This window comes from Triticum dicoccoides, unplaced genomic scaffold, assembly GCF_002162155.2.
Source record: "Triticum dicoccoides isolate Atlit2015 ecotype Zavitan unplaced genomic scaffold, WEW_v2.0 scaffold36220, whole genome shotgun sequence".
Classification (NCBI taxonomy): Eukaryota; Viridiplantae; Streptophyta; class Magnoliopsida; order Poales; family Poaceae; genus Triticum; species Triticum dicoccoides.
Genome location: NW_021266368.1, coordinates 12,884 through 22,689, shown reverse-complemented (window position 1 = coordinate 22,689; position 9,806 = coordinate 12,884). Strand labels below are relative to the sequence as shown.

The following is a 9,806-nucleotide window of genomic DNA, read 5'->3' as shown; positions in this document are numbered from 1 at the left end:
CACCCCAAATCCCTGCCATCTTCTTCACCTCTGGCAGTCCACCCACGCTCCCAGCCATCTAGCGCCCCTATCACCCAAGGAACTAGATCCGACCCCTCCCCCACCGCCCACCCCAACCTTCCACTGCCGCCCCACCACTAACAGTCCCCTCTAGGCTGCCGGCACGGATCCGGCTGCACCATCCCAGGCGCCTCCCATGGCTACTAGTGTGGATCCGGCCACACCATCCTAGGCATCTTCTGCGGCTGCTGACGTGGATCTAGGTGTGCTGCCCCCAGGCGCCCCGCACGGCTGCCAACATGGACCCAGTTGGCGCCTCCCCAAGGCGACCGACACGGCTGCCAGTGTGGATCCTGATGTGCCGCCCTTAGGCGCCCCACGCAGCTGCCGACGCGGATCCGAGACCGCCTCCCACCATCGGCCCAATCTCCCCTCAACCTTTTCCAGTTCCCCCTTCTCCAGTGGATCCTGCTGCGTGTGCAAGCTATCACAGATCCTAGGTTGCCTCCAAAAATGCGTCGATGGCCAGCGTGCCTCCAGCACCCCTATGCAGGCAGGGGGGAGGAACTGTCGGGGAGTTACCTGTGGCTAGACACGACTCTGAGGATAAGTCATCTCTGGAGTTAAGTCGGCTGGTTACAATCATGAACTGGCTACAATCTTGACCCGGCTTGCTACAGGACCTGGACTTACACAAAATTCTGCCAACGAGTCCAAATACAAGACGGAGTCCCCCAACTTTGAAAGCACGGAGGATTTAGAGGACTTGGAGTAGGACTCCAACTGCGGGTATAACCCGAAACCTCTTGTAACCCCATGGACTCAGCTATTATATAAAGCGAGTCCCTGGGTCATCAAAAGGACATGTTTTTAGACAAACAAGTCTTGAGACAGATGTTTTGATAGGTCTCGAGACACATGTTTTGATAGCTCTCAAGATAGAGGTAGCAAAATAGTGTCCTTGTAATCGAGGCCACCGCAATCAATAGCAATCAAGCAGGATATAGGATTTTACCTCCACCGTGAGGGGCCGAACCTGGGTAAACTCGCGTCTTCTCGTATTTCGATTAATCCCATCCAAGCTTCCACCTAGCGGTTATGGCCTCACAACTTAGTCTTCTCACGAGGACATCTGCCATGACAAAACCATGACAGGAACTCCACCTTGACTCTGCCAAGGTTCATGTTGGATTTGCAGGCGATTCGATTACCCCTCCCATAGAGTTCGGCTTGGATTGGTGAGCGCCACATCTTGCTGACCTCCACCCCCTTTTATTCATGTGCAGCTCGGAGGCGCGCCACGTGCAGTCCACTGATCATCACCGCACGTCCATGTAGTACGACTCGATGAGCTGCCCTCCTCCCCTTGCAGTCATGGTATCCCGGACTAGTAGTGCGCAGGGACACCCAAGTGGAGTTCATGTGTCACATTTCCCCAAAAACTGATTTTCTGTAGTTCGCTATTTTTAATTTGGGAAATGTTCAGTTCAAATATCAGTATATCACAAAAGCATAAAAAGTCTTTCCAGTTTTGCATAGCCTGCTTAGCGGTCCACATTGCCACCACAAAGTTGAACGAGTGATCACCACACCGAAGAATCCGGCGTCGCTGCAAGCGTCGTCCAGCAAACCTTCGTAGGCGGCCATGTCAGGGTCGTCGATCTTGTCGACGAGCGTGCTGATATCACCTGCAAAGAGGAAAAGAGAACTCACTTTTGAGATAAACAAACAGTGCATCAATCATATCACCTGCTTAGAGCGAGAAATCGCCTTAGCACGACAGGTGCGGAAAAGCGAACTTTCCAAGGACAAACATGTATCGATCAGCTACATGTCCTCAAGGAGAAGTAGTTGTTCCGTCACACTCCAACATCCAGCCTGCTGAGTTCAGAGAGGGCGGAGAATGTCTGAATAATAACTCGTGCATTCAGAGAAGACCGCAGCAACATATATTCTGAATAACTCATGAACACACTGCAGAATTTCTCCTTCAGAAAGGATGTGGAATAGAGCCCCGATTCCGCCCGTGACTGTCAGCAGTACATACATATTTTGGTTGAAGCAGTCCGACATAGCTCCGCCCGTAACCGTGTGCACGCGGCTCGCGTTCTCCGCAGTCTGCCCCTCCTTGCCGAAAACAAGAGGGCGGTGATCGCAGAACAACAAGAGGCGCATTCCCTTCAAAAAAAAACAGCAAGAGGCGCGTGAATCAGGCCTTGCCGAAAAGGCCTTCCTTGTTTAAGGCCCACGCGCAAGAGGCTAGCATTGCACCGTCCGCACTCCGCACCGCAGGTGGTTAGTTTAGTACCACCTCGCTCGGCGAAGAAGGGACGGGAGGACGAGGAGGGTACGAATAGAGGAGCAGGGCAGCGGTTCAACTCATACCTTTCTCGGCCTTTTGGCTAAGATTAAGTGTAGTATTTGTTATTATCAGTTTAATATTTGATATTTGATATGTGGGGTACATCCTCACAATGACATTAGATTTATTTTTTATGGGAACATTCTGCACCAGGTGCTCCCTGTACACCACCTTATCGTACTTGGGAATGCTACCCGTTTTCTTCACCGAATAGAGAAGCGTTCACCATAATCAATTGCTGTAAATACAATGATGTTAAACCAAGAGTGGTGTACTCACCATAATCTGTGTGAGATCTACTGGAATAGAGAAGAAAAACAGAGTGGGATGTATCAACATGCCACAAGATAACTTCTTTTTTAGGGTATATGTGTGCTTACCATCCAATATAAGTGTGTTCCTCTTGTGGGATGTCATCTAAGACTGGATAGAGCCAATTAATCTGTGAACCCAATAAGCATCACTACCGAAAAAGGCTTTATACCCCGCTTTACCCAGTAAGCATCTCCCGCCACTCCGCCTCCAAAGGCGCAGCCAGTGCCAAGGCTATGCCTCTCATGATCTTCCTTGAAAGATCTGAAATGAAAAATGGCATGATCAACACTGTTAGATACGGTTGACGAGCATAAAAGAATAAGCAAATTGATTCAGATTCCTCTCAAAAAAGTAAAGTAAAGTGATTCGGATAAGTCCACTTCGTAGAAGGCTTATATGGTTTTACAGCAGTGCGTCAAATTTTGATTGATAATCTGGCCTGCATGGAAGATAAACAATCAGTTCTTTAAAGCACATTAATTAAGTACTTCTTTGCATTGTGAACATTAACATCAATAAATATTGATAGGTGTATAATAATGTTACAAGATTTTCTAATGCACAAAAAAAACAGGTAGTGAACGGCTTTCTCAAAAAATGCGATCACGGTGCTCTAAAATATACCTTCAGAACAAAGAACTGAGAAGGGACCCCTAAAGAAGAACAGAGAAAGGAAGTTGAAAACACACAAATTAGATCCTTCCATTAGTTTAGCAAGATCACCATATCTGCCCGGTTCTATAGGTGTGTAGCACTGCAATTTTTTGTTCTAATGGTTTAGCTAAAAAAACAGAATAATTTAAACAATCATGACAAGAAATTCAGAGACAAATGTAAACTTACATCAATTGCTTCGTGCGTATCAGGTTTACCCTTGGTAACATTTTCTCCCACTCTCTGATATCCTGTGACTATAGACCATAAGAAAGTTCATTTACATATGTAGTGGTTTTCCAAGGACCAAACAACAAGCTACAAGAAAAGCTAAGTTTTTATTTAGATATCACACCTATAACCACTTTGAGGAGTCGTTTTGATCTTCAGTTTTTCCTCACGAGGGAGCTGAAAGAACATGCATGTGACGTCCCTGACTTCCATCATTAGCGAGTCCAAAATCCCATGGCCTTTCTGTTGATAATACACAGTCATCATTTGGCATGGTTAATTAGGACTCAACAGATGAGTTGAGCAGCATCTAGAACCAGTTTTGCTCATAAAACAGAAGGGGAAAGACCAGCTGCACACAACAACTGAACATGACACACACACACACACACACACACACAGTATTTTACACTCTACTACTGGTGACAGCACAGTATTTTGTTTGTAAACTGTTGATGCTGTTTATTTCCATGTTTAGTTGAGATACCACAACAACATAAAAATTAGTATACATAGTTTGCTTACAGGTCCAAATTACTTGGCATCACAAAGTTGAACGAGCGGTTACCACATAGAAGAATCCGGCCTCCCTGCAAGCGTCGTCCAGCATACTTTTGGTTGGCCATGTCAGGGTCGTCGATCTTGTCGACGAGCGGGCTGATACCTGATCATGCAAAGAGGAAAACAGAGCTCACTTTTTAGATAAACAAACAGTGCATCTGCTGCCTAGGGCGAGAAATCTCCGTAACACGATTGGCACGGAAAAGAGAAATTTCCAAGGATAAACATGTATCGATCAGAGCCGGATGTCCTCAAGGAGAACAACTTCTTCCGTCACACTCCAACATCCAGTCTGCAGCAACCTATGTTCTGAATAACTCACGAACGCACTGCAGAATTTCTCTTTCAGAAAAGATGGGGAACTGAGCCTGGATTCCTCCCGTCACTGTCAGCAGTCCGACAGCGTTCGCCAACTCTGATCGCAAAACAGCAATCCAGGGGCAAATCAGGCCGGTTATATAGGCCTTTGCCAAAAGGCCTTCTTTGATTAGGCCCACGGAAGAGGCTGGTTTGGTGGCATTGCAACGTCCGCTGCAGGTCGTTAGTTTAGTACCACCTCGCTTAGCGAGGAGGGGACGGGAGGGCGAGGAGGGTACAAGTAGAGGGGCAGGGCAACAGATCAAATTATACCTTTCTCGGCCTTTTGGCTAAGATCAAGTGTAGTATCTGTTCTTATCAGTTTAATATCTGATATGTGGGCCATGTGCTCAGAACGATATTAAATTTATTTTTTATGGGGGAGGGGCCACCACAATGGCTTGCCATTGGGTCCTTCAGGTGTCGCCTAGTGTGTTGCACTACTGCCTGGGCAGGCGTACCCCAACCAAATTAAGTTTAAATTTTAATATCTTGAGATGAGATTGAGATGAAGATGCTTGAAACTCAATCTGTGTCCAAGCCTTTGAGGTGAAGCATTCGGTTTGTTGTTTGTTGCTGCCAGTTTGTAGCACAGGACGGTGACCACAACACCTCGTCAGCCCCTCTTCTGCTATTACATTCAGAGAGCACATGAATAACCCACTGACGGAGGTGGAAGGCAACAAATGAGCCCGTGAGTAAGTAACAGTGTCGCCTGTTTCCGCTCAACAATCAGGCCAGCGCGATGAGTTTTTGATGATTGTGGTGGTTGGTCTGAAGTCTGCACTCTGCACTTCTGCAGCACGATGGCCACCCACCATACGTAACTGTAGTGCAGCCAAAACCCACCTGTGGCTCCCCAACAAAGAAAATGGGACTGGATACTGTCTAAGTTCTCGGCATCTGACTGCCAGAAATGTCCGACTGTTTTTCTTGTGCATATCATCATGTGATTTGGTTCTGAACATGTTTCAGAAATTGAAACATAACTCAGAGATCTGAAATGAAAAATAGCATGATCAACATTACTAGATACGGTTGACGAGCATAAAAGAATAAGCAAAGTGATTCAGATTCCTCTAAAAAAATAAAGCAAAGTGATTCATATAAGTCGACCTCGTAGAAGGCTTATATGGTTTTCCAGCAGCGCGTACAATCTTGATTGATAATCTGGCCGCCATGGAAGATAAACAATTCACTTCTTTAAAGCACATTAATTAAGTACTTCTTATTGGTCAAAAAAAATTAAGTATTTCGTTGCATTGTGAACATTAACATCAATAAATATTGATAGCTACAAGAAAATGATTTACAATTGATAAGGTTGCTACAAGAAAAGACTGAATTAGGCGGACAAAACAGAAAATTCAGTGAAGTTGCAAACAAGGAAACCTTCAGCATGTCTCCGATGTTGCAAACTAAGGTCCCGGGTACGGGCTTGGCTTATATCCACTCACCAGACTGGTTCCTTACCTGATACCAAATTTACTAAAGAGTTTCAGCAGATCAATCTCTTTGCTTCTTGACAGAGGAAACAGAGGGCATAGATGGATAATAGTACAAGATATGTGTGCTAGTGAAGTAATAAGTATCTCAAGAGCACAGATATCACCGTCCTGATTCACCAGTGTCAAAAAGGCCTGTAGTTTAACAAAATGAGGAAAAGTATTCCCCCCAGGATTTTTGGTTTAATGTTTTGAAAAATACCATGTGCGTTTTTCCTAAAAAGGCAAACATATTATTCTAGTATTGACTTAAAGAACACGATACAGTGTTCTAGTATTGACTTAAAGAACACGATACAATGTACTAACCATAATCTGTGTGAGCTCCACTGAATTGATCATAGGATGCATGGTGTATCGAAGAAAAGCAGTCAGATGTATCCACCCAAGTAAGCATAAGACAAATATGTTTTTTTGTGTGCTTACCATCCAATATCAATGCGTGGTGGGATGCCAGCTGAGAATGGATAGCCAATCAATCTGAGAACCCAGAAAGCATCTCCTGTTGTTCCGCCTTCGAAAGCATCCAACTGCGCGCCCAGTGCCAAGGCTATGCCTCGCATGATCTTCCTTGAAAGATCTGAAATAAAAAATGGCATGATAAACACTGTCAGATACGATCGATGAGCATAAAAGAATAAGTAATTCAGATAAGTGGACTTTGTAGAAGGCTTATATAGTTTTCCAGCAGCGTGTCAAAATTTGATGGATAATCTGGCCTGCATGGAAGATAAACTATTCAGCTCTTTAAAGCGTATTAAGTAGTAAAGGAGCATTTTTTTACATGGTGAACATACTGACATCAATAGGTGTCTAACAGTGTTACCTTCAGAAAAGCAGGCAGTGAACCGTTTTCTGAAAAAAATGTGACGACGGCTCTCTAAAATATACCTTCAGAGAAAAGAACAGAGAAGGGATCCTAAAGAAAAACAGAGAAGGGAAGTTGAAAACATACCACAAATTAGATTCTTCCATTGGTTTAGCATGATTACCATATCTGCCCGGTTCGATAGGCATGTAGCATTGCAAATTTTTTCTAAGGGTTTAGCTAAAAATGACAGAACAATTTAAACAAGTATTACAAGAAATTGAGGGACAGATGAACTTACATGAATTGCTTCATGCATATTAGGTTTACCCTTGGTAACATTTTCTCCCACTCTGATACCCTCTGATGATAGACCACAAGAAAGTTCATTGCATATGTACTTATGTAGAGATATTCCAAGGACCAACCAACTAGCTACAAGAAGAGTTGGGTTTTTATTCAGATATCACACCTATAATCACTCTGAGGTGTCATTTTGATCTTCAATTTTTCCTCGTGAGGGAGCTGAAAGAACTTCTGTGTGACGTCCCTGACTTCCATCATTAGCGACTCATCCCATGGCCTTTCTGTTAATAATGGACATCCGGTCTGCTGAGTTCTTTGAGGGTGGAGAATGTCTGAATAATAACTCGTGAATTCAGAGAAGACTGCAGCAACCTATGTTCTGAATAACTCATGAACGCACTTGCAGAATTGCTCTTTCAGAAAGGATGGTGGAACTGAGCCCGGATTCCGCCCGCTACTGACAACAGCGCTCGGCCGTGACCCGTGATGGTTAAAGCATCTCCAGCCGTTGGCCCTCAAGGAGGCGCTAAAAATCGCCCCTGGGGGCGCACCGGCGCAAAACGCGCGCTGGGGGCGTGATGCCACCCAGTCGCGGCGCCCACGAATTTTTGTGAAAATTAAAATGAGGCACAAACATGGCGCAAATTCAACCATTTTCGGCGAGTTCATACATATTTCGGCAAGTTCAAACCAAATTCAACCAAACACGGCGAGAGTTTATACATATTTAAAATATTTTACAAAAAAGAAAAAAAACACACTACTAGGCCCGCTGTCTCCCTCGCCTCGCCGCTCGTTGCCGTTCTACATGCCGAGGAGGCTATAGAACCGTGTGTAGTCGCCGCCGCCGTTGTCGTCGTCGTCGCCTCCGCCGCGGCCGCCATCCCTGCTGCAACCCTCCCCCGGTTGGCGCGGCGGGTTGGACGGTCCGGCGGCGTCCTCGTCGTCGTCGCTGTCGAGGATCACGACGCCGTGCTCGTCCTCGCGCCCACGCTTGAGGGCGGCGATCTCCTCCAGGGCCCGGCGCTGTCGGACCATCTCGTCGCGGAGGTAGTCGTCGCGCACCCACCGTAGGGCGTCCTCGTCGGAGAAGCCGCGCCGAGCTAGCTCCTCGTACTCCAGGGGGAGGCTGGGCTCCGGTTTGGGCGCGACGAAGACGAGGCGGCCAGAGGCGGGGGTGGAGTCGGCGATGCGGACACCGGAGCGGCGGGTGCGCCGGCTGACACGCGTGTCCTGGGGCTCCGGCTTGACGGGGCGGAGGCAGGGAGAGCCGGTCGACCGACCGGACGAGGAGGAGGACGCCCCAGGGTCCATGCGCCTCGGCGTCCATGAGCTCCCACAGCGGCGAGAGAAGGACGGGGGCTCGCGGTACTCCAGCCTCGGCGTGTTGCCGCCCTCGATGTACTCAAGGACGGCCTCCAGCGTTGGTGGCTTCGAGCTGCTCGGCGTGACGGCGGCGGAAGTATGGCTCCCAGAGCGGACTGTCGGGGACGTAGCGCGGCCCCTCCCTCGCCGCTCGCGGCAGGGAGGCGCGGATACGTGCGATCTCCGCACGCCGTGCCACCCCGGTGGGCGGTGGTGGCACCGGGACCCCGCCGGCGCTGATTCTCCACGCCTCGGGCACCCGCATGTCCGGCAAGACCGGGTACTCGGTCTCGACGAGGAGCCAAGCTTCGTCCTCGTGAAGGTGGCGGCGGCTGAAGCCGTTCGCCGCCGCGCCGTCGCCTGGGAATCGTTCGGCCATTTCTTTGAACTGGGACGGCGAGGGGAGAGGGAGGAAGGGGAGAGAGGGTGCGTCAGCGGTGGAGACTCTGTGCGTGCCACCGGCGCGCTGGGGGTCGGCTTATATAGGTGGATGCTCCGCGAGCACGCGTGGCCGCCGCGTCTACGCGTGGCATGCGCGGGGACACGCGTCGTCACGCCTTCACTGCGCCGCCCGTGAGGCATCAACGACGGAGGCTGACCGGTGCGGCAGCGCGCGGCAGCTTTGGCATTGATTCGCCGCGGGAAACGAGGCGATGAGGACGATGAAGCGGCGAGAAGCGAGACGAGTCACTGGCAAGGAGGGCCCGTGGCTCTTTCGCGCCAAAAACGATTCGCCCAGCGCCCCCGAGCGCCCCCCAGCACGCCGAATTTGGGTCCGCCGGCGCCAATTTCAGCCCGAGCCGACGAAAATTGGGTCCTTGGGGCGTGACTGGGCCGATTTTTTAGCACCGGCGGCCGAAAAGTCGCCTAGGGGGTCTTGTTGAGGGCGCGGCTGGAGATGCTCTTAACTGTAGATATATATAGCTCCGGGCGTGTGCACGCGGCTGATTCTCGGCAGACTGCCCCTCGAGCCGTGGCGTTCGCCAGCACTGTGATCACAAAACAGCGGCGCGAGCAACTCATTAGCCAGCGCTGTGATCGTAAAATAGGCCTTGCAAAAGGCCTTCTATGTTTAGGCCCACGCAAGAGGCTGGCTTGGTGGCATTGTACCGTCAGGCGCGAGCAGTTCGTTTAGTACCACCTCGCTAGGCGAGGAGAGGATAGGAGGGTAGGAGGGGACTATATTTGAGTGCCTTAAGGCACCTGCCTTTGTGTCTATGACATGTGGGCCCAATAAATGGCTAGCCCACATGTCAGTGACCCAAAGGCAGGTGCCTTTAAGGCACCGAAGCTGCGTCCGGTAGGAGGGGATAAATAGAGGGGTAGGGCAGCGGTTCAACTC

The 9,806-nt window shown here is 49.1% G+C and overlaps 1 non-coding gene and 3 pseudogenes across 1 annotated transcript; 2 read left to right on the top strand and 2 right to left on the bottom strand.

Annotated features, from left to right (window-relative positions):
* The window catches only part of LOC119346005, a 28,187-nt pseudogene extending 23,361 nt beyond the window's left edge, over positions 1-4,826 (bottom strand).
* Positions 2,382-2,591, top strand: LOC119346008 (annotated as a pseudogene).
* Positions 4,750-4,946, top strand: LOC119346007. The gene has a single exon (XR_005167312.1). It is a non-coding gene; the product is annotated as a U2 spliceosomal RNA (small nuclear RNA).
* A 1,461-nt stretch (positions 4,947-6,407) lies between these two features.
* LOC119346006 lies at positions 6,408-7,380 on the bottom strand (annotated as a pseudogene).
* Positions 7,381-9,806: the final 2,426 nt, after the last annotated feature.